The 24,584-nt window shown below is 60.2% G+C and overlaps 1 long non-coding RNA gene across 1 annotated transcript; it reads right to left on the bottom strand.

The window, feature by feature from the left end:
* Positions 1-221: 221 nt before the first annotated feature.
* Positions 222-3,060, bottom strand: LOC112620380. Its single transcript, XR_003118522.1, has 4 exons — positions 2,943-3,060; positions 1,252-1,351; positions 830-921; positions 222-455 (listed from the first exon to the last, which is right to left on the bottom strand). It is a non-coding gene; the product is annotated as an uncharacterized LOC112620380 (long non-coding RNA).
* Between the last annotated feature and the right edge of the window lie 21,524 nt (positions 3,061-24,584).

Here is a 24,584-nt window from a genome sequence, read left to right as displayed (position 1 = left end):
AATGGGAAAACAGTCGCCCCCTTTAGGGGTTATTGGAGAAGAGCTAATGTGTCTGAAATGCTGACTCTGGCAAGGGTTTGAGCTGTTCTCAAAAGTTAAAAAGCACCCCTGAGAGTTGAAGGCCTCAGGCCCGGTTTGCTGATTTGCACATTTTTTTTTTCTGGCCAAGAATGATGCATCTTTCCGTGTCTCTGTGCTGTGCTTGACCCTAGAAAAGTCTTTTGCTTTTTTGTGTCAGGATTGGTCGCTGTGATGCTGAGGTTCTTGAATGGTGTTTGTGCCTTTCCCTCTTATCAGGAACCTGTGGGCTCGGTGGTCACTTGACCACCTGATTACCACCCAGCAATCAGGTGCTGCAGTCTTACCTGCAGTTTCTCCTCTGGTAAATTCGTGTGTGCGACATGGCCATGGCCCCCGGGAGGTGCTTGTAGTCAGTGCTTCAGAGTCAGAATGGGCTGAGGAAGAGCGGCAGTTGCTGATGCCCATGGCCACGCCAGGAGCCTGGTCTCATGAGTTGCCTTGTCTCTGAGCCTCTCCCACACTCCACCACTGCATCAAGCTCTCCCCTCGCCCCCCTGCAGCCCCCAGAAGGTGCATATCCTGCCCCTGCTCACCACTAGGACCTCCTCCTGTTTGGTGGTGAGCACAGAGCCCAGTGGTGTGGGTACAAGGCAGGGTCCTTGCACCTCACTCCCCATTCCCTCTGAAGCCTTGCGGGGATTGGGCCTCAGTGACCTGGCTTCCATGGGTGTGGCTCACCCCAGGGCACACAGCACCTAGGTAACGGGAGAGACCCTCCCGTAGAAGGTGGTCTCATTCCTGGACTCACCCACTGGGGAGTCTTCAGGATTCAGATGCAGGGACTTTGGAAGATAGTTTTGAATTTCAGCAAAACTTGTTTTTCAGGGTACTCCTGTTTTCCTATAAATGAAAGCAGAGCGGGGGAAGTCCTCTGCAGGAAAACCTAGAAGGAGCGAACTGCCCTGCTCCAGAGTGCAGGCGCCAGACACTGGGGGCCAGTCCGGGAGAGCCCCACCTCACCCGCTGCTGCTCCATTTAAACGTGCAAGGTGCACGCATACATGGGCACGCACAATTGTGCACACAGGTGCACATTCCCAGTCACACACGTGCGGGGGCACACCTGTGTACATGCACACACACACACGCCCCCCGCACATGTGTGATTCTCATGTAGTCATGCTGCATCCACACCAACTTTCTCCCTCAGAGTGCCTTGTTCTGTCTTCACCTGGACTGTTGAAAAGGCTGGGTTCTCTGGGCCCCGGGAGTACCGGAGGAACCTGTGATATGAGCAATAGCACCACTGCCCTGGGAGCAGCTCCTGATTGCTAAGGACAGACAGTAGGGGATGGGCTGGGTTGGGGTAGAAGCTGCAGCCTGCAGGCAGCCCAAAGAGAGGGGCCCCTACAACACCCTCACCGCCCCCCTACTGTGTGGGGGCAGGGAGTATGCAGGCAGCCCAGAGAGAGGGGCCACCACAACACCCTCCCCCGCCCCCGCCCCCCTCACTGTGTGGGGGCAGGGGGTATGCAGGCAGCTCAGAGAGAGGGGCCACCACAGCACCCTCCCCACCCCCTCTCACTGGGTGGGGGGAGGGGGTGCCTGCTTCTGCTCAGGAAGGAGACCCTCCTGGTTCTGGCTGTGGAGCGTATGTTGGAGACCCCGGTCCCCCCTGGAACTCACTGTGTTGGGGGAGGGGTGCCTGCTTCTACTCAGGAAGGAAACCCTCCTGGGTCTGGCTGTGGAGCGTATGTTGGAGCCCCTGGTCCCCCCTGGACCTCTCTAGGTGAAGCCCAGGGATCCAGAGAACCTCACAGCTGTGGGGGATGGGGTGGGGTGACACCTGAAACCTCCAGCAAGTCTCTTCCTCTCTCAGCCCCAGGCCTGCAGAGGAGGGTGTGCCAGCCAATGGGGCCTTTGTGCCGGCACTGGCTCCCCACCAGTGCTCAGGGGTCAGGTGCAGAGGCTGGCGGGGAGAAAGCTGGCTATGGCTGAGAACAGCCCCCAGGCTGGGGCTGTGTCCGGAAGGGCTGGCCATGGCCCTCACCCCACCCCCGGCATGGGGCACTGGACCATGCGGAGAAGGGGCCACCCCAGTGCCTGCCAGGGCCAGTCAGAGCTGCCACCCTCCAGGCTGTCTGTTAGCGGGTGCCTGTAAGAGAACAAGATGATAGGCCTGGCCGGGCCAAACCCCATGGCGAGATTTCAGTGGCTGGCCAGCGGTGGACGGCACAGGGCCTGAGACAGATGTTCCCTCATGTGGTGCTGTGCAGGGCAGGGGCAGAATCCTGGGAAACTAAAATACATGTTGGGTGCCCTTATACAATGATGACATTTGGTGCATTTTGAAATACTGTGGCCCATGAAGATCCTGAAAGCAGTTCGGGGCACTGTGGGGTGCTCTGTGGCCTCTGGGCTCGGGTGCTTCTCTCATCTGAGGCCTCTCAGGCCTGGGAGTTTGGGGTCTGGGGCTCTTTTTGAGGCCCAGACACCTGCCCAGAATGACTGGGCTGCTGAGCCCCGCCTCCTGGGAGCCTTGCCAGGGCCAGCACTGGGCAGTCACAGGCCAGAGCCCAGCACCAGGCGGTCGCAGGCAAGGACCTGTCCAAGGCAGCAGAGTGCCAGGCAAGTGAAGCCCTGCCGTCTGGTGCCTGAGCGCAGATCCTGTTCCACGGCCAGTGGCCATCACCAGCCTTGCTGCCTCAGTTCCCCCTCCTTAACCCCGGGGCGGGAATGGCTGCTTCTTCGAGGGGTTCTATGAGCGGCCGCTGGCAACTGTGTAAAAGCCACATACCACAGACTGTGTCTTTGTGCCAGACCCCGTGCCACGTGAGGAGACAGCCAGCCCAGGCAGGGAGCTGATCTGTGTTGTCCCCTGGCGCTGCCCAGGGCCACAGAGAATGAGGGAGCGGTGCTTACCGGCCCTGGCGGTGATGTTTGAGATGGCAGGTTTGGGCCTCTGCAGAAGGGCTGTCAGGGGGAGCTTTTGATCTCGGATGCGCTGAGTCAGATGAAATGTGGAGGCTGCAGGGGAAGTGTCTGTGCCCCATGCCTGCAGGAGCATGCCTTCCCGCCACAGCTCCTCCGGCACAGGCAAGCCCCGGCACGGCTCTTCTGGCTTCTTCCACAAGAGCTGGGGAAAGGGGAACTATTCTCAAGCCCTTGCATCTTTCTGGCACTTTCTGGCATTTCATGCTGGCAGACGGGGTCGCCTCGCCACCTCGGGGCTGATCCCCTGTGGGGCCCCTCGTTCCCACCGGGGCCGTGTGATGGGCAGGGCAGGGCAGGCACCAGGCTGGATGGTGGTTTGGCTGTCACCACGCCGGCTTCCAGAAGGCCAGCAGGGCTGCGAGTGGGCACACGCTGGTGCTGGCGCCAGGCACTGACTGGGGGTGAAGGCTGACCCTGCGGGGAGTGCCTGTGGACGGACACTGGGGGTGAAGGCTGACCCTGCGGGGAGTGCCCGTGGACATACACTGGGGGTGAGGGCTGACCGTGGGGGGAGTGCCCGTGGACATACACTGGGGGTGAGGGCTGACCCTGCGGGGAGTGCCTGTGGACGGACACTGGGGGTGAAGGCTGACCCTGCGGGGAGTGCCTGTGGACGGACACACTGGGGGTGAGGGCTGACCGTGGGGGGAGTGCCCGTGGACAGACACACTGGGGGTGAAGGCTGACCCTGCGGGGAGTGCCTGTGGACGGACACTGGGGGTGAAGGCTGACCGTGGGGGGAGTGCCCGTGGACGGACACACTGGGGGTGAAGGCTGACCCTGCGGGGAGTGCCTGTGGACGGACACACTGGGGGTGAGGGCTGACCGTGGGGGGAGTGCCCGTGGATGGACACACTGGGGGTGAAGGCTGACCCTGCGGGGAGTGCCCGTGGACATACACTGGGGGTGAGGGCTGACCCTGTGGGGAGTGCCCGTGGACATACACTGGGGGTGAAGGCTGACCCTGCAGGGAGTGCCCGTGGACAGACATTGGGCCAGAGCCACAGGCAGGAAGGCCAGTGGGAGCGGCAGGAGGAGAGAGCGTGATGGGTTACAGTGGTGGAATTCGCACCCACCCCCCAGCCGTTTGTTTGTTCGTTTGCTCATTTATTTTTGGTCTGAAGTCCTTGCTTTTGTATTTTCCCACCGTTCCATTGAGCAGCTTCAACGTTTGCCGCAGTTAGGCCTTTCTGGAATCTGCGCTTAGAGATTTTGAGATAGCATCAAGTTTCAGCAGCTCGGACTCCTGTCTGCAGAGAACCTGCCAGCACAGCTGCTCCTGGGGCAGCAGAGGCACTGTCTGTTTTGGGGTGACGTGAACCGATGGGAAAGCCAGGCTGGACGTAGCTCCTGGGCCGGCAGCCTGTCTTGGTGGCGGCTTCACCGGTCCCGGAGCTTGAGGGCTCAGGAGAGCCTCTGATTCGGCTGCCCCAGAGGCCTCTTCTGGACGCACCTGGGCAGGCCCGAGTCCACACACCCCACAGCCTCGGGGACCGAGAGAGACCTCCCTTCCATGTTACAACTTAGACAGCGGGAGACTCTGTTTTGGGAGGAATCGCTCGATTCACGTGGACGCTGCTGCTGGGCGGGACATCTGGCCTCTCCCTGTGGCAGGGAGGGGCATGGGAGAGAGAGGGGCAGCGTCCCAGGACCTCCGTGGGCCTGCGGCGAAGCCCCAGCCCTGCAGCCACCAGTGCAGGGCGTTATCCAGGGGCAGGACGTCGTCTGCAGTGACTCTGCCTTCCCTGATGCCAGGTGCCCCCACGGAACAGTGTCTGTGACTTCTGCCACGTTTTAGGGCTAAAGAGGCCAGTGGGGTTGGGGACTGGCATCAGTGGAGGACCTCAGAGCCCAGGGCTGTGGGCTGATGGGCGGTGAGACCCCCACCAGCTGCTCTGGGAGAGCCCAGCCACTGTTCTTTGTCCATCTGGCCTTTGATTCTTTTTTCCTGTGTGCATTTTTGAGCACCTCTGTGTGCGAGGGGCCATGCCTGCCCGAGACAGGGGAAGGAAACACCACAGTGAGCCTTGGATGCCCACAGTCTGGAGGGCCCGGCGCTGTGAGCCTCGGACGCCCACAGTCTGGAGGGCCCGGCGCTGTGAGCCTCGGACGCCCACAGTCTGGAGGGCCCGGCGCTGTGAACGAGCAGACACGGGGAACAGCGTGCCCTTATCGCTGACGCAGGCTGCGGAGGGCCCGGCACCGTGAACAAGCAGTCACAGGGAACAGTGCACCCTTATCGCTGACGCAGGCAAGGGCTTCGTCTTCTCACAGCTCTTATCTTGGGTGCCACCCCAGCCAGAGTCAGGGCTGAGTGGAGGAGGGGCAGTGGTCGGGGACCTGCAGGAGAGGGGAGGGCCTCACTTCTGTTGGGTGACGTTCATTTACATGCAGCTCTGCAGCCCTAACAGCCAGGCTGGGTCCTGTCTTTTAAAAAACCTTGTTAATTTGGTGGATGGAAAGTGTCATCTCAGAGTTCTGTTTTGTGAGTCCCCATTGTCATGCGGGTGAACATTCTCATCCACTCAGGGGCCGTTGTGTTTCTTGGGGAATGTGGAGTTCGCCGTGTGGGTGAATGTTTTCACGCACTAAGGGGCTGTCGTGCTTCTCTGGGAATGCTGGGTTTGTGGCTCGTGCCCACTTCCCTGCAGGTGCGTTCTCTTTCCCCATTGCTTTTTGTCTGTTGATGCTTTCAGCTCTGGATGTCCTATTTTGCGTACTTTTATTGTTTATGGTTAGTCTTTAACTGGGGGTTTGATTTTTTTTTTTTTTTTTTTTTTTGAGACAGAGTCTGGCTCTGTCGCCCAGGCTGGAGTGCCATGGCGTGACCTCGGCTCACTGCAATCTCCATCTCCCGGGCTCAAGCAATTCTGCTGTCTCAACCTCCTGAGTAGCTGGGACTACAGGTGTGCATCACCACACCTGGCATTTTTTTTTTTTTTTTTAGTAGAGACAGGGTTTTGCCATGTTGGCCAGGCTGGTCTCAAACTCCCGACCTCAGGTGATCCACCTGCCTCGGCCTCCCAAAGTGCTGGGATTCCAGGCGTGAGCCCCCACGCCCGGTCATGGGGTATGATATTTCTTAATGTGTGGGGTTGTTTTTCCTCATCTTTCTGGTCCCTTTAGAGGTGGGACCCTGGAGTGGCCAGCAGAGCTCAGGGGCCTGCGGCCCAGGCACACAGACAGTGGAGCTGGCCCTGCCACTTTGCTCATCTGCAGCAGAGGTCTGCCGAGGGGCAGCGGGGGTCCTGCAAGCGAAGTGCCTGTGGGGAGGCACGTGGCACCTGTCAGCTGCTAGCGTCTTGACTCTGCCTTTGTGGATATGGAATTAGAGATGCTTCTCACAGTAATGCCTAAACTGTCAGGAAGCCTGGCCGTCGTCTATGGTCCTCTTTGCCCTCATGAGTGGGATGCCATCTAGTGTGATGACTGAGAGCTCAGGCTGTGACCCTGAGTGCTGTGTGGCCACAGGCAGGCTGCTCACCCTCTCTGTGTCTTGGTCTCTAATCTGTGCCTGGGGATGAACATGGGGCCCTACAGGAAGGATGGGACATGGCACATTGGCTTCCTGGGGTGGGTCCTGCTGACAGCCCTCTGAGGCCGGCCGGTCCTGAGGCTCTGCGGGGGACTCCACGGTAGAGGGGGCTCCATCCCCGCCCTTAGGGCAGAGCCGCATAGGAGGGACTGGTGTGCACCATGAGTAAAATGGGTCCCTGTGACCAGACGCAGGTTTGTGCTGCTGCTTACTCAGCCCCACGCTGTGCCTGCCCACGACAATGTGTGTGAGGGAGGGCAGCCATCCCGACCTCCTCCAGCCCCTCTTGTGTCCGCAGGCCAGGAAGCCTGCACCCTGACAGGCTTCAGCGCCCCTGTCGCGGGGACCCGGGGAACACCTGCCTCCTCCACTTGCTGGATTTTGTTACTGGGTGGCAACCATTTTCTAAAATCTCCTGCTAAGACCCGTCGGCTGTCAGGGGACTTCTGAGAAAGCTGGGCCTCTTTTGCCCCTGCGAGGAGCTTTCTTATAAAGAGGCAGTTCCCGGAGGCAGGCGTCTGTGCTTTGTAAAGTTTAGCCTCATGTGCTGCCTCTGAGGAGGAGATCAGAGAACATCCGCTTCCTTTCTGTTATCACCTCAGCCTTCCATCCAGAAAGAAGGAAGTGTCCATGGATCCCGTCTGAGCTAACCCCGGGGTCCCTCTGCCCGTCCTGCACATCCTTGTCCCTGGGCACTGAGGGAAGCAAAGGCCCCGCCAGCCATGCCCAGCACTCGTGCCTGGGGCTTTGCAGAGGACAGAGGCAGGGTAGAGGATGGAGAGGGCTTAAAAGGCAGGTTCCCAGGAAATTCCCTAGGTGTGGGATTGGAGGGGTGCTGAGGGCGGTGGCGGACCCTCAGGGGCAGGAGCCTTATGGAGTGAGCTGGTGCATGGAGCTGGGAGGCATCTTCTAGTATAAATTCTCATTTCAGCTAAACAGCTTACCCTCTCCAAGCCCGTGTGCACCTGAACCATCTCTGCTCTCTGCCTCGGTCCTTAGGAGGAGGAGGAAGGGGAGGAGGGGGAGGAGGCAGGCCGTGTTGGTGCTGACCTCTGATCTGTCTTGGGTCCTGGAATCTCAGCCCTGTCTCCCTTTCGGGGGCACATCTTGATGCGGGGTCTCTGATCCCCTCAGGGCAGCCAGGACATCCCTGTTTCCCAGTTGAAATGAGACTTCACCCCCAAAGAAATGGGCTCCAGCCTGACCTGCTCAGAATTTGGGATACTCAGGTTGCTAGTCACATGTTTCTATTGTGAAAATGACTAAGAATGTTGTGGGAGGTTTGGAAACCAGGAAAACCACCTGTCCCAATTCAGCCTGTCTCACCAACATGGGGGACGTCTGACACTTTAAACAGACCTGGGTGGCCTCCTGCAGACAAGACGGGGACCCTGCAGCCGACTCTGCCCCAGCCTGGCCCCTGCTGACGGCCACACTCCGGGCACGTGGCCTGAGGGCCTCACGGACAGCCAGCCTCCCAGACTGGAAAACAGCCCTGCCCGCCAGTGAGAGGGCAGACAGATGGACGCTAACATCACCGAACTTAAGAAACAAAACCCAAACCCACATTTATGCTTCCACTTCCGATCACATGCGTAGAAGGCTGAATACTGACCCCGAGCTGACCACCCCGGCCTGTGGGACCCATGCATGTGGCCTGTGTGTGGGATGAGGTGCAGGATCAGGTGGGGATGACCCTGGATTATCTGGTGGGCCCCATGTCGTCACAAGGGTCCTTATAGGGAAGGGGCAGGACAGGGAGAGGAGGGGATGGTGGAGGCGGAGCCACGGGCGGGGGCTGGGGAGAACATGAGAAGAGCAGGAAGTGGGTTCCCCTGGAGCCTCCAGAGGACCCCTCTGGTCACTGTGACTTCTGAATTCCAGTCTCCTGAGCTCCGAGAGACGCCTGTGTTGCTTTAAGACACTGACTGACCTGTCCCAGCAGCCAGAGGTGACAGCGTGGTGCGGTGTTGGTTTGCAGAAGGGGTGGCATTAGTAACCGTGGGAATAAGGGCCTCTCGCCTGTGAAGGGCCACTCCGTGGGGCAGGAAGCCTTGGATGTGTTCTGAGCCTCAGCAGGACCCTCTAGGCTGCTGGGGGTCAGAATGTGGACACTTCCTGCACCCCCAGGGCCACCCCAGGCTGTGGGCTCTGTGGGGACTTACAGATGAGTCCTCAGCCTTCGGAATCTCCTGATTGTCAGTGGAACCTCTGGTCATCAGGTCACCAGGATGACCTCCCAACAGGCCTGGGGCAGCAGCAGCCAGGAGTTGGACACCTGGGGCTCGGGGCTCAGGGCCGGCTGCCATGGGTGGGGCAGGAGGAGGGGCAGGACCACGCGCAGGGGTGGCAGCGCAGGGCTGTGAATGGAGCCCCCCTTCCGGAAGATGAATGCAGGTGGGAGCCAGCGTGGTGTGGAGTCGAGGGCAGGGGCGCGGCAGGCAGACCAGGCAGGCCCCGGACAGGAAAGTGCGGGTGGTGCCGTTGATCAGACCTCGGCTGGGGTCCTGGGGTTCACGCCTTGCCTGGCCTTCAGAGAGGCGTGAGCTCTACAAGCAGTCCTGGAAAGCGCCGTCCAGCCCAGTGCCTGGTGCTGCAGCCGAGGGGAGAACCCATGCTGGGTGGAGCCCTGGGTGAGGCTCACACAGCCAGGCGGGCATGGTGTGTTGGGGGTTTTCATAAAGAAAAGCTGACCAGGTGCGTGCCAAGCAGGCCCTCAGCCCTGAGGGTGCTTGCCGGTGGCCGGGAGAGTGTGAGCCCCCGCTTATCCAGAACACTGCGTGGGCCCTCAGCTATCTGGAATGCCTCACCGGGCCTTTCAGTTATCCAGAACATACAGCCAGACCCCTTCCGTTGTCCGCACTGACCAGCAACACGGGGCAGGTGTGCCTCTGTGACCCTGGCCCAGCTGAGGGGAACATGGCCACCCCAGCCCTCGTCGTGGGGCCCGTGAGACCTTCGAATCGTGCCTTTCGTCGGCAGCTGGACTGTGGCTCCCTCGGCCCAGCTTTTGTGAACCTGTTCTTGGGGAATGAGGACCTTCTCTGAGGTCCATCTTGGTCAGGAGCAGCAGGGCTGGCCAGCCTGGATCTCTGGCCTGCAGCCCACTTTCTGGCCAGGAGACTGGGGCAGCACACACAGTCTTGCCATGCCCAGTGTCCTTTGTGAACTGGGGGCAGTGTGGGGAGGGGACCATGAGGCTCTGCACTGATATGGGAGTGGCGAGGGCACAGTCTCCCCATGCCTGGTGTCCTTTGTGAACTAGAGGCAGTGTGGGGACTGTGAGGCTCTGCACTGGTGTGGGGGTGGCCAGGGCAGGGCAGTGTTTGATCAGATTAAGAAATCCAGGCCCTTAGGTGTTGACTCTGAGGGCAGCGCCTCTCCTGGACCTCAGTCCATCCTCTGTGACCTGGTCACCCGTCATATCGTAGGATCCTCTGAGGGCAGCACCTCTCCTGGACCGCGGTCTGTCCTCTGTGACCTGGTCACCCGGCATCTCTTAGATTCCTCGGAGGGCAGCACCTCTCCTGGACCGCGGTCTGTCCTCTGTGACCCAGCACCCGGCTTCTTTTATGTGCAAGCTTAGGCCCAGCAGGTGCTGAATACTAGTCAGATTGGAGCTGCATGCTGACCAGCACACGGTTTCTAGTTGAATGCCAGAGGTGCAGCCTCTTCTCTCCCTCTTGACTGGAAGCAGCACAGCTCACTTTGGCCGGGTCTTTTAGCCCCAGCCCCTGCCCCTGACAACTCTTCCGTTCCCTCGTCCTGCATTCTCTCGTCTGTATTGCAAGCTGGTCTTGCTCTCGGGAGGGTGACGGTGCTTTCGGTGTCAGGTTTTCTTGCTCCGTGAGTTTTCAGATATGTGGAAGCAGCTAATTTGATCTTTGCCCTTCTGTTTTCAGCAGAAATAATTCTAGTTCCCTAAGTTAGTTTTGTTAAAGGGCTTTTTGGAGTGTTGGTGTTCTTGGTTGCTTTTGGTCATGGCGGGTCGCTGTCTAGATAACGTGTGTTTTGGGGAATGATCTTTCCAAAGGTGGTGCTGGGATCCCAGAGAGCCCGCCCAGATTCCCCCGGAGCAGCTCCTCCCCTCGCTGCCAGACCCTGCTGGTTTTTGTATTTCACGTGGACTCACCTCCTGGCTTGTCAGGGCCTTGTGGGATTCCTTGCCTCTTAATGGGTACGAATGGCTCCAGCTTGTCTCACCTCCTTCCTGCACTTGCTTCTTTGTGTTGTGGGCTGTTCCACTGTAGTCTCTGGATTGGGCCCTGGCCATGCCTGCCTGCTGTGCAGGGAGCCCTGAGCTTCCCTGGGCCTTGCGGCCGTTTTACCTGCAGGTTCCCTGTCCTGTGGTCTGTGACTTGCTCAGCGTCCTCAGGTGTGCCCTTCCGACTCGAGGCTCTCACGGGTGCCCCTGCCCTGCCCAGCCCCGCTGCCCTCTCCGTGGCGTTTCCAGGCCCGCGGTCTCTCTGGTGTTCTGTGTGCCAACTTCGGCTCCCTCCAGTTCCCTGACGGGCTTTTCAGCACACCCAGGACCTGCGCACCAGGCCTGTTAATAACAACAGACAGAAGTGTGACCACTCTTTGCCGGGGGATGTGGTTTGGCCCAAATCCTCTGCATCCCTTGTTGTGGCCACTGTGGCCTGGGCAGAGCTGGGCCCTCTGTCCTGGGTGCCACTCCCATGAAGCGGCAAAGGAGGTGCTGCTCGGTGGAAAACGCTAAGGGTGGGGAGAATTGCATTGTAGGGAAGAGAGAAGGGGGTTCTGGCCTCCAGCCTCCTTCCCCAGGCCCCATGCACAGCGCAGCTGGTGGCACTCTGCGTCTCCTGCCTCTCCTCCCACCCCAGACCTATCTTTCCTGGGAGGTGGCCTTGGCATGGCCAGTCCTGCTGTCGAGAAGGGCAGGTGCCTGTTCGTTAACACGTGCCGCTCCTGGAGCGCTGGCTGCGAGTGGGGGCACCTGGCGTGGGGCTGGACGGCCAGGGCTTGCTGTCTAGATGTGCAGTGACAAGACCCTTCCCTTCCAGGGAGCCGGCTCCGACTCCGAGCTCTTTGTGGACTGATCTGCAGATCGAGGACAGCGCTGAGCAGAGCTGGCCAGATGCTCATCCCTGGTGGGGGCAGAGGGGTCTGCATCCCAACCCCCAGCTGCTGAAGTGGTGGGGTGGGTGTGCCCTTCCCATGCCTGCCCACCAGCATTGCTGAGGGTCCCCAAGCTAGGGAAGGATGTCTCTGGCAGGGCGGCTCAGTGCTGGGCTCATTCTTTTCACATCAAGGTAGCCATCCCTTCTTGGTGGTTTCCCTTGCTTTGTGGCAGGAGCTGGTGGCCTGTGAACAACTGCTGGGTGTTTAGACGAATTCCCGGGCGGGCTCTGCAGCACTCTTGCCCGGTCGCTTGTCTGCTGCAGTGAACGCAGAAGCTGCCTCCTCGCTGAGCCTCAGGACACTCACTGGCCATTCTCACCTGCTCTGCACAGCCCGCCTTGTGCACCTCCTGACCCCACTGTGTCCACAGCCCGCCCTCCTTGGCTCACGTCTCTTCCTGGGGTCTCAGGGAAGCGGCACCTCTTCAGGGGCCTCCCAGCCGCCTCCGAGGCTGTCTCTGCTTTCGTGTCAGTTTCCCGGGTCCCTCCCACCCCTGACCCCCTGTGCCTGCAGCCCTGCCAGGCGTGATGACCAACACATCCTCCAGAGGAGCTTCTGTCATGTGGAACCAGCCAGGCCCGCCGGACGGCAGGCAGGCAGGGAGATGGAGAAGCAGCCCCTCCACGGGGCAGACGGTGCCATAGTCTTCACCGCCTCAGTCTGGGGGGCATCGGGGCTGCAGGTCTGCTCTTCCCTTTCTTCAGTAAAGGACAGATGAGAGGACCCAGGTCCCCAGTGTCAGTGGCAGGTCAGGGATGCCAAAGGGCTGAGCAGAGATTGGCCAGCCCTGGCCAGAGGCTCTGGGGCTGGGCCCTGACACGCGATGCCGTGTGTAGTGACATGTAATTCTGTGTAGTGATACAATGCTGTGTAGTGACGTGATGCCGTGTGTCGGTGACACGTGATGCTGTGTGTAGTGACATGTAATTCTGTGTAGTGATATGATGCCGTGTAGTGATGTGATGCCATGTGTGGTGACACGCAATGCCGTGTGTAGTGACATGTAGTTCTGTGTAGTGATACGATGCTATGTAGTGACATGATGCCGTGTGTGTTGACACTCGATGCTGTGTGTGGTGACACGTGATGCCATGTGTAGTGACATGTAATTCTGTGTAGTGATATGATGCCGTGTAGTGACATGATGCCATGTGTGGTGACACTCGATGCTGTGTGTGGTGGCACGTGATGCCGTGTGTGGTGACATGCTTGCAGGATTGCCAAGGCCAGGCTGGCTCCGAAGGCTCGGGTCTGGCTACCTGGGGCCACTGGGTGCTCTCTGAGGCCGCCCATCCCTGTTCGGGCCCTGGGGTGGGAGCTGAGCTGCAGAGTGGCCTGGACTTTATTTACCGCCAGGGACGGTGTTTCTCTCAGCAGATTTATTGGGTGTTTTGGGTGTAAATGCCAGAGGGCCTGGCTGGGGCTGAAGGACCCTCCTCAAAGCCACGGGTGGGCACCATGCTTAGGGGAGGACCTGGGGCCACTTGGTTGCATTGTGAAATGTTCATGATTTTTAAACAGTTCTATTTTTTAAAATTACTGAAGTCCAACGGGAGCATTATTCAGCATTTGAGATCCCAGCCAATATAGCACTGCCTGGAATAAAAAGTAGAATGCTCCCCGAAACCCCAGCCCTCAGCTCTCCCTCCCTGAACCCCACTCCTGAGAATCTTCTCACAACCTTGGCTTTGGCTTGTTGATTCCACATTGAGGCTGCATCCCTGCTCTGTTGCCGGTGGACCCAGGTAGTTTTGACTCAAAACAAATTTGTTTACATCCTTTTATGGTCACAAATAATAAAAAGCAGCTTCTGAACAACGAGGTTGAGATAAACACCAGGACCAGACCAGTCACCTGCCCCGGGAGCCGTGGGTAGGCCAAGGGTCCCCCTCAGGACCCCTCATTCTGCCTGAGTGTGCAGCAGCCCCCCTGGGACAGGAGCGTCAGGGCCCCTCATTCTGCCTGAGTGTGCAGCAGCCCCCTGGGACAGGAGCGTCAGGGCCCCTCATTCTGCCTGAGTGTGCAGCAGCCCCCCTGGGACAGGAGCGTCAGGGCTGGTCTCCTGGCAGAGGCGTTGCTGTCGCAGCTGGCGCTGTGCACGGCTGGCACTAGGAGTCTCTGTGCCTGGCAGCCCTCGACGCCTGCTGGATGCGTTTGCAGGGCTGGGCAGGCACCTGTCCCACGGCCCAGCCCCGAGGGTCTCGTGGCACCAGGCTGGCAGGACGGGCACCTGTCGCACGGCCCAGCCCCAAGGGTCTCATGGCACCAGGCTGGCAGGACGGGCACCTGTCCCATGGCCCAGCCCCGAGGGTCTCGTGGCACCAGGCTGGCAGGACGGGCACCTATCCCATGGCCCAGCCCTGAGGGTCTCGTGGCACCAGCCTGGCGGGACGGGCACCTGTCCCATGGCCCAGCCCTGAGGGTCTCGTGGCACCAGCCTGGCGGGACGGGCACCTGTCCCATGGCCCAGCCCTGAGGGTCTTGTGGCACCAGCCTGGCGGGACGGGCAGCAGGGAGTTAATGGGAGCCATTGCGAGGACACTGAGATCTCAGAGCTGTGTCATCGCTGATGGAAGAGGTGACGTCCCCTCCACAGAAAGCGCCTTTGTGGGTGACCCTGGCTTGTCCCCATGCAGCCCCCACGCAGGTAGTGGGCGGCCCTCTCCCTCTCCCAGAGTCCCCTTGGGGCACCGAGAACAGCCCCCTCCTTCATCCCTGCTGTCAGCTCATGACACCGGACAATTTGGGTCCCAATTATATCTAGAGAACCAGGGGAAAGGTCACGCTGTCTAGACATTAATCCAGCGCTGTGGCATTTTTTCCTGGGCCTGTATCCTGGCAACAGGAAGGCGAGTGGGGGCCCCAGCTCCTCCCCTCCTCAGAACCTTCTGGGGCTGGAGGTGTGGCGTGTGTGGGGAAGGCAGCCTGGAGAAGGCGGTGCCCTCGGGCTGGACCTGGAGTGGGTAGCCACGCGGGACTCCACGGGAGGAGAAACCACAGCTCTCGGCTGTGCTGGGGTGCGGCGAGCGGTGGCGCGGAACCTCGGGGAGCCGTGGATGACCCAGCCTCGCTGGAAGCTGTGCATGGCCAAGCTCAGGCACCTGCTCTGCCTCTCCCAGTCCTGACTCTGTCTGTCCTGGTCATGGATTCCTGCCTGTCTCCCAGGAGGGCATGAGGACAGTCTGTGCCACTCACCCGCATCTGCTGCCAGCCAGGAGACTCTGGCCACCCCCACCCCACCCAGCCCTGCCTCGAGCTCCTGCACTGGTCCCTGCCCGGTACTGTGTCAGCTGGTGCCTGCCTGTCCCGCCCTGCACTCTTAAGGCTCCTCAAGGACAGACGGACAGACAGGCACGCTAGAGAAGGGACCTCGGCCAGACGGCTTTGCTGCCCCCACCCCCACAGGTGCTTGCTTTGAGCCCCTTGCGAAGGGGAAGCCCGTCTGGGATCCCAGGGCCTGGTGCGGCTGGACACGGGAGGAGGGCCGCAGTCATGCTTGCACAGAGCAGAGAATTCCAGAACCACAGGCCTCAGGAGAGCTGGGAAGGGGAGGAGAGGGCGCCGCCGTGCCTGGAGAGCCAGAGTCTGCCCGTGTGGAAGTGTCTGGGGCTGTGCTGTAGTGACAGCCCCAGTGTCTCAGGAGCAGAGCAGGACACTGCGTTTCTGGCTGTGCAAGGCTCCATGTGGGTCAGCAGCCAGTCCTGGCTTGTCATGCTGTTAATTAGATTGGAAACCTCGGCCTTCCATTTCTTAAACTGCTCACTCCTGTAGTCCCCTTCTCTTGCCTGCAGGCCTGGAAGGCTTGGAGCCGGTCGGGTGGCCGGCAGGTTGCCAGGAAGGAAGCTCACACTGTTTCAGCGTTGGCCAGGTACCTGCCATGCCTGCCTGGCACAGAGACCCTCATTCCTGCCACCTCCCAGGCATTAGGCAGCCAGGTGGACCACCGAGTGGAGAGAACCTTTGAACACCTCAGCACCTGAGGCTCAGGGCCCTGTGACAGGACACAGCCTGGGTCCCCCAAGGCCAGCTGAACCTCTGGAATTGCTGAGCACCATGACCATGACCTGTGTCATATGTGTGGCCTCTCAGCTTGCAACCTTCCATTCCTGCCTGTGGTGTGGTGCCATCTTCACCCCATTCCATGCCAACACACTCACACAGACACTCTCCCAGGCCGATATGCACACATGGCTCTCACACACACATAGGTTCACATACACTCAACTCACACGCACACAAGTTCACATACACACAGCTGACACATGCTCACACACACACATATGCAGGCACACACAGGCTCTCACACAGGCTCACACACACAGGTTCACATACAGATTCACACACATGTGCAGGCACACACAGGCTCACACATAGGCTCACACACACACAGGTTCACATACACACAGCTCACATGCACAGGCTCTCACACACAGGCTCACACACACACACATGCAGACACAGGCTCACACACACAGGCTTATACACACATGGCTCACACACACATGGGCTCACACACATACAGGCACACACAGGCTCACACAGGTTCACATACACACGGCTCCCGCACACATGGGCTAACACACACACGCAGGCACACACAGGCTCACACACACACACAGGCTCACACACAAAGTTCACATACACACATGGCTCACACATATGGGCTCACACACACACATGCAGGCACACACAGGCCTGCACACACACATGTACACACACAGGCTCACTGTGAGGTTTAATCTCAGCAAAGCCTGAGCACCTGGACTTGGCTTAGGGACCCTGGCACATCCCCTTGCTGTCTGTCTATAGAGGGGCAGGAGGGCCCTGGGCTTGGTGGGCTCTGTCTGTAGAGGGACAGGAGGGCCCTGGGCTTGGTGCAGGCATTTGGAGTGCAATGGCGGGACCTTGCCTGTGGGCACTGAGGGGTCTCACCTCTTCCTGCAGCTTTTGAAGGAGTGGGAGGCTCCAGGGTGGAGTTGCAGGAACAGAAAAGATGGCAGAAGCCAGGAGCCGGGGCCTGTGCGTGGCTGTCTGGCCTGACGCACCTTGTGCTGTGGCAGGACAGCAGAAGGCATCTGTGAGTTGCTGTGCTGTGCAGATCTCAGGGCACAGTGGGCGGCACGGGCTCTCCCAGCTGTTGGTCTGGGAAAACGGCGGGTGAAAAATGGGGACTCCACCCAGCAGCCTGCCAAGGAAAGGGGAGGTGGCAGCCCCAGGTTAGGCCACTGGGTGAGGCGGGGCTGTGGGCCTCCTAGGTGGAGGGGTCTGTTCTTTGGGAGACCACCTGATGGGGGGTTTCAGGAAGGTCCAAGTGGCTTTTTTTTTTTTTTTTTTTTTGTGATGGAGTTTCACTGTTGTTGCCCAGGCTGCAGTGCAGTGGCGTGATCTCTGGTCACTGCAACCTCCGCCTCCTGGGTTCAAGAGATTCTCCTGCCTCAACCTTCTGAGTAGCTGGGATTATAGGCATGCGGCACCACGCCCGGCTAATTTTTTGTAGTTTTAGTAGAGACGGGGTTTCTCCGTGTTGGTCGGGCTGGTCTCAAACTCCTGACCTCAAGTGATCCGCCCGCCTTGGCCTCCCAAAATGCTGGGGTTACAGGTGTGAGCCACCGCACCCGGCCAAAGTGGTCTTAATGTCCTCACTTTTGATCACTTCTCCTTCCCCATAGGGCAAATTGAGCTTGGAAATGGTGTCCTGGAGCTTAGGGGAGTTGGAAACCGTGGCTTACGTTCCATGGTGACATGGTTCCTGAGGGTTAGCTGGTCCAGTTCCCAAGTGTTGGCCGGTCTGGTCCCGAGTGTTGGCTGGTGCAGCCCCTGAGTGTCAGCCAGCTGCCCTTGCTGGGCTGGGGTACGTTCCCCGAGCTTCCACCGCCTTCCCTTTCCTTGCTGCTGCGTTCAGTTATTTGCCGAGAGAAAGGTGTGGAGCCCCACAAGCACCTCGGGCGGCAGCAGGACCCTCCCAAAGCTGTGTCCACACACAGCCGGTGCCCGCCTCCTGCCTCCCGCCTCCCGCCTCCCACCTCCCGCCTCCTGCCTCCCGCCTCCCGCCTTCCGGAGGGCCCGGCTCCGAGGGTCATGTGAGTGGATCTGGAGATCGGCCTCTCTTGAATCCCAGCCTCCTCAGGGTGAGCCCAGGTTGTCTCCACCCCCATCTGAGTTACTGCAGAACCAGGGGGCTCGTGGCCATTGAGTGACTCCAGTTAATGCTGAATTAGGTACCTCAGGCTGGAGTCACATATTAACAGGAGGCCGGCCAGAGCCCCGCGTTTGGAGGATAGCTTGGTTTTCTCCTGAGTGTATTGCTCATGCCGGGTGGAGGCAGTTCTGTCCTGTAGACTCCGTGGTTCTGCGGTGGGTCCCTTACTGGCCAGTTTCAGACCCTCTAGGACCAGGACTCTGCAGTGTCCTGGGGACAGAGGCTGGATGCACTCAGCTCCTCACCCAGGGCCCTCCTGTTGGGCATTTGGATTTGGAATCTGAGGCTGTAGGAGCAGCTGCCTCCCAGCGAATTCTGATGCACAGACAGGGGCCTGTCCTGCCAGCAGGTCCTGCACATGAAGCCGGGCCAGGGTGCTGGGTAGTGCTGCTGGGCCCTGGTGGAAACAGTCCCTGCAGAGGGTCCCAGGCGCTGGTGCTGGGGGGAGGGCAGGGAGTGCAGGGCTTAAGGAGGCCACGTGTCGGGACCGTGGCAGGCTGCCCCAGCTCCCGCAGTGCCCGGTCTGCCATCCATAGCGACACAGGGGCACCTTCTCAGGTGGAGGGGGTGGCAGTCACAGCAATTCAGGAGCAAATCCAGGCTTCCTGTGCCTCTGTGGTGGGCCCTGGTGGTGCTGGCAGGCCCACGGCACAGGCGGGCTCAGGGCTCCACCAGGGAGCAGTGGAAGGCGCTCTCTGCAGGGCGGGGAGCCACACGGGGAGGTGTGTGGCTGCAGGTAAACACGCCTGGAGTGCAACTCTGCTGCGGGTTAGCTGTGGGTCTCCGGGCAAGGGTTCCCGGGATAAGGACACCTGCCCCAAGGTGCCCCACGGAGGACGACCCCCAAGGCAGCCGTGCCTGAGCCTGCATGGAGTCCCCTCCCACAGTGCCAAGGCGCTTCCTCGAGGCCCCCGCGGCCCCCCTGTGCCAGTGGAGAACTCGCAAGCACGCGGCCAGTGGTGCCTCCAATTTGCAGCCTCCAATCCCTGGTCGGAGGTGTGACCTGACCCTGGACCAGAGCGCTGGGCCAGGTCCTGGCGGCTTCTGCCCTTCAGCTTGGAAGCTCCTGAAAACCGGCTCCCTTCCGGGGCAGCCCTTGGCCCCCACTGACCCTCCCGCAGTCCTAGGTGTGCAGTGGCGTGGGGACCCCGGGAGGCCTGTGGCACAGCCCGTCCCGCCTCCTGCCTGTCGGTCTCCGTTGCTCAGGCACTGCCTCGCCTGCGCCTTTCTCCCAGACCTGAGCCGCCGCTGCTGGGATCCTTCCCCAGCTGGTTTTCCTTCTCTTTCATGTGTTTCCACTGAAGGTCCAAACCGGTCCAGGCACAGGTTCCAGAACTTTCTGCAGATCTCTTTCACCTGAAAATTTCCTCTGTAGCCATTCGCAGGAGGTTTCTCAGATGGACGCCCTGGGCTCGGGGGTCACTCAGTCTCGTGGTGAGGGGGTGGGTCTGACTTGTGGCATCGCGGCCTCTCCGTTGGTGCTGCTGGGCCTGTGAGCTGATGGGTGGGCAGCACCGCCCACCGCCTCCTTCCTCACACCAGTCTCGGGCTGCGCAGAGCCCCGGCCGTGTGTGCCGTGAGTGCAGTGTGACCGTGTCCTCCCATCTCCCTGGACATGCCTGTCGGAGCCACAGCCGTGTGTGCCGTGAGTGCAGTGTGACTGCGTCCGCCTGTCTCCCTGGACACGCCTGTCGGAGCCCCGGCCATGTGCGCCGTGAGTGCAGTGTGACTGCATCTACCTGTCTCCCTGGACACACCTGTCAGAGCCACAGCCACAGCTGTGTGTGCTGTGAGTGCAGTGTGACTGTGTCCGCCCGTCTCCCCGGACACCCCTGTCGGAGCCCCAGCCGTGTGTGCTGTGAGTGCAGCGTGACCACATCTTCCCGTTTCCCCGGACATGCCTGTCAGAGCCACAGCTGCGTGTGCCGTGAGTGCAGTGTGACCGTGTCCGCCCGTCTCCCCAGACACGCCTGTCGGAGCCACAGCTGTGTGTGCCGTGAGTGCAGTGTGACTGTGTCCTCCCGTCTCCCTGGACACGCCTGTCGGAGCCACAGCTGTGTGTGTGTGTTCCAGGAGTGCAGTGCGACCGCGTCCACCTGTCTCCCTGGATACGCCTGTCAGAGCCCCAGACTGGGCTCCCCTGCAGGAGAGCACCCTGGTGCTACCCTGGAGTCGGTGGGTCCCTGGGGCCCCTGCAACTGTCCCCCAAGAGGTGTGCGTGGAGGTGGACCCCCTGCCTCACTCTCCGGTGGCCCAAGGCCTCTGAAAACCGTCACGGCAGGGGCCATGACCCTGCTCACCCACACCCTCCTGTGTGAACGCTGCACAGGAGCCTCCCGGAGGCTGCCCTGTGAGGTGTGGAGTTGAGCTGCAGACTTGCACAAGGTGGGATCCTGTGTCTGGAGTCAGAGGGTCCCTCTCGTCGTCCAGCCTTCCTGGCTCCTTTGGGCAGGTTGGGGGCCTGCGGCCTCTGGTCTTGGGCAGCAGGAAGGAAACACCCCTGGGGGCCTGTGGTGACCCCCATCCTCCCAGGGTGGTCTGGCAGGGGACGTTGTTTTCCAAAGCGGAGCCAGAGGGCCAAGGGCTCTCGGGGTTCACGGGATCCACATTTATCCCAAGTCAGAATGGCACATTTGTGCGTGCAGACTTCACTTTGACTTGGTCCGGCTGCCAGGACGCCGTCGTTCTTGCTTGAAGCACCGTGAGGCCTCATCTCCGCATCCCTGTTGCTTCTTTCATGTGGGATGAGAACCCAGGAAGGGGCTGAGTGCGACTGTCCTGGTTTTTAGAGGGCACTGCCCCCGCCCCGCCCCCTCCTGCTTCCCCACCTTTTTGCAGTTGCCTGGCCAGGGCATAAGTGAATTGACAACATGTAGTTTGAGTGACTTTTGGGTTACTCTTTTTTCTTTTTTTGAGACAGAGTCTTGCTCTGTCGCCCGGGCTGGAGTGCAGTGGCATAATCTCAGCTCATTGCAACCTCTACCTCCTAGGTTCAAGTGATTTTCATGTCTCAGCCTCTGGAGTAGCTGGGATTACAGGTGAGCACCACCACACCTGGCTAATTTTTGGGTTTTTAGTAGAGATGGGGTTTCACCATGTTGGCCGGGCTGGTCTCGAACTCCTGACCTCAGGTGATCCACCTGCCTTGGTCTCCCAAAGTGCTGGCATTACAGGTGTGAGCCACCCCGCCTGGCCTGGAGTTATTTTGAGAGAGGGCGGCCGCTGGTTCAGTGTGGTGAGGCTGCGCAAGCTCACACACTTCCCGTGGAGATGGAAAAGCTCAGATCCCTGCAGGGCTGCCCCATCACATCTGGCTCTGGAAGCCCCTGGAAACCCTGCCACGCCCTGAGCAGGGGAGCGCGGGTCCCTTTGGGTGCCAGGCCTAGCCGGGACGGCAGCAGCGCCGAATGCTCAGCCCTGGCGTGAGACCACGGAAGTGTCCGCCCTCTGCACGTGCTGCTGATTGCCGCTTTGTCCGGCAGGTTTGGGAGCTGGTGGCTGCACCCTCGCAGACACTTGCCCATTCTGGGGCCTCTTCTCTGTCTTTTCTCCTCTAAGTGTTGAGGGGTCTGGGAGGGAGGCCTTGGGGGGTGCCCGTGCTGCTGGGACTGAGTTCCTCGCGGTGGAAGGAGCTGCCTCTTGAACAGCAGGGGGCTGAGCAGAGGGGAGGGGAGGCGGGGGCGCTGTGAACACAGGTGCTCTCAGGACGCAGGGGCATCTCAGCCCCGCCGCCCCAGGGCCGCACCCCAGCAGGGCAGCCTCCTGAGGTGCACACGCCCCAGCTTCACGCTCACGCTTCTAGAAGGTGACGCCTGTGCGTTTGCTTTTGGCTGCAGTTTAAAAAGCCAGGCTGTCTCGGGAGCATGTGTGGGGTCTGATCACTGGAATATCTGGACTCAGTGTTGATGGGCAGCCACGCTGGGGGCTGGGCCCAGCTTTCTGTTCTCCGTGTGGGTACCGTATCCACCTCCATCGCAGCCCTTTCTCTCTAGACCTTTTAAATCTCAGTGTCACCTCCCCCTGCTGTCTTGCCGGTGGCCCCTGGAGGCTTCTCCCCACCCCTTTCTTCTGGGGCTTAAGGTTGGCATTGACCCAGGAGGCCAGATGTGGCCCCTCATAACTCACCAGCAGTCCCTGAGGCTTCTGGCTCCCCCGGCCCACCAGCTTCCCATGCCTGCCTCAGGCCTCTTGACCCGTCTGGCACTGACCAGACTGTGTGCCCAGGTGCCGTGCTCATGGGCTCTGCCTCTCCCAGGCTCCCCTCTCTTGCTCTGTGGCCACCCCTGCCCCTGACCTCACACCCCTGCCACGTGTCTGGACACACCAGGACCACGGCGGGTGGGGAGCGGAATTCTCCAGGTGGGGTGGGCAGGCTGGCAGGCGTTGAGGTTTCCGTGCATACTTGTGTGTACCCTGGACTTTGCCGTGAGGGGCGGCCAGTGCTCTGGGTGCCTTTGCCGGACAATGGGTCTGCCAGGCCCAGCATTCGTGCTGGTCGCCGTCACGGGACCTCCGTGTGCCCTGGGCCTGGGGTTGGGTCTGCAGGACTCAGAACCAGCGGAAGGGGGGGCGAGGCCTCAGGAATGTGCCGGCACCTGGGGATGAGCTCAGGCCTGACTAATGAGCCGAGGTGACTCATACACCCTGGGCCTGGATGAGTCTGACTGGGTCAGGCACTTCCCTGCTTGTTCTGTCCTGGGAGATGCTGTCCCTGGCCCTGCAGAGCTGGGAGGACACGAGGTCTCCTGGGTCACAGCCAAGGCAGCCGACTCCTGCCCACTGCTCACACCGGCCAAGGCCCGTTGGCACCACCTCCTCCATGAAGCCTTCCTGACTGCCCCCATCCCTCCGTGGGTGGCTCGAGTGCTGTGCGGTGTGGGGTCCGGTGCTTCTGTAGGTGGCGTCTGGGCCTGGGGTCTCTCAGAGTTTGAGGACTGTGTGGTGAGGGTGGCCTTGGGCCTCAAACACGCAGCACTGTGGGAACCAGGAGACTGACTGAGCCCGCTCTGAGAAAGGTGGGGCCGGGGCACCCTCAGCTGACCTGGCGTGCCATAGTGACCAGGCAGGCATGGCCAAGGGTGGGGTCTGTGGGGTCAGGAGACTTCAGTAGCAGCCAGGACCGAGGCCACCAGTTTCCACCCTTGTCATGTTCCATCTTTTGAAGAACTGGAAACAATTGGATTCTTTAACTTTTTTAAGTTGAGGTGAAATTCACAATGCATAAAATTAACCATCTTAAAGTGAACGATTCAGTGACATTTAGTATAGTCAGAAGGCTGTGCAGCCATCACCACTGCCCAATTCTAGAACATTCACACGCTGGGGATAGGGAGCCCACTGCCCAGCCCCGAGAACCTGCGAGTCCAATCTCCACCTCTGTGGATCGGCCGTTCACACAAGTGGCTCCCACGGTGCGCGGCCGTTTGTGTCTGACTCCTCTCACAAGCCTCACGTTTCCAGGTACGTCGTCTTGTTGTGCGGACCCACGTTTCATCCCTTTTCATGGGTGTGTAATAGTCCACCACAGCTTCTCTACTTTTTTTTTTTTTTTAAATTTGAGACGGAGTCTTGCTCTGTTACCAGGCTGGAGTGCAGTGGTGCAATCTCGGCTCACTACAGCCTCTGCCTCCCAGGTTCAAGCGATTCTTTTGCCTCAGCCTCCCGAGTAGCTGGGACTACAGGTGCGCACCACCCCACCCGGCCAATTTTTTTTGTATTTTTAGTAGAGATGGGGTTTCATCATGTTGGCCAGGATGGTCTTGATCTCCCAACCTTGTGATCTGCCCACCTTGGCCTCCAAAAGCGTTGGGATTATAGGCGTGAGCCATCGCGCCCGGCCGAGACTCTACAGCTTTCTTTAACTGCATCCCGGCAGGGATCTGAGAGTCTCTTTCCCTGTCTCCTTTCCTTTGGAAAACGTTTCAGCCAGGCCTCCCCAGGATGAAAGGCCAGAGTCCCAGGCATGGACATTACAGGTGCACAGTTGCCACGGTGAGCTGTGGGCGACGGTCACAGTCAGCGATGGCTGCTGCAGGTCCCTGTGAGGAAGGGGCAGTGCCCAGAGCAGGAGGAGAGGAGTCAGCGGACGTTGATTGGCAGTGCCCGCCCATTCCATCATTCAGTCACCCACTGTGTGCCCAGCACCCAGGCTTGGCTGCTTAGAACATGGCCCAGGGAGGCTCCACTTCTTGTCTCCTCTTCTCCCTCTCCAGTCTCATGACGGGGCTGGAGGCATCTTCTAGTTTTGAGTTCTGAGCTAATGAACGTGCTCGTGAGCAGGCGGCGGGATCCCAGGACGGTGGAGCCGGACTGCGGGTGACGTACAGGCTCTCGCGGCCTCTGTCAGCGTCCTCTCCAGGGCCTGTGAAGGCCACTGTGTGTCCTCGGCTGCCAGTGCCCCCTCCCCACCTCCTCTGGGCCCATGTGCATGGGACCTGGGCTCCCCGCACCAAGCCATCCCCGACGCCTGCCCGCCGTGGTCCAGCAGAGCAGCTCCTGCCTCTACAGTGGTGCCGGGCCAGGAGTGCTGTGTCTGTGAAGCGGGGTCATGGTTTGGGGGCCCCCATCTCCCTAGCACCCTCTCATTAGGGGCCCCCCATCTCCCTAACACCCTCTCAGGGACCCCCATCTCTCCCTAGTGCCCTCTCGTTGGGGACCCCCGTCTCCCTAGCACCCTCTCATTAGGGGCCCCTGT

Source organism: Theropithecus gelada, chromosome 3, assembly GCF_003255815.1.
Source record: "Theropithecus gelada isolate Dixy chromosome 3, Tgel_1.0, whole genome shotgun sequence".
NCBI lineage: Eukaryota > Metazoa > Chordata > Mammalia > Primates > Cercopithecidae > Theropithecus > Theropithecus gelada.
The sequence above is the reverse complement of the archived record's forward strand: the minus strand, read 5'-3'. Positions and strand labels throughout refer to the sequence as shown.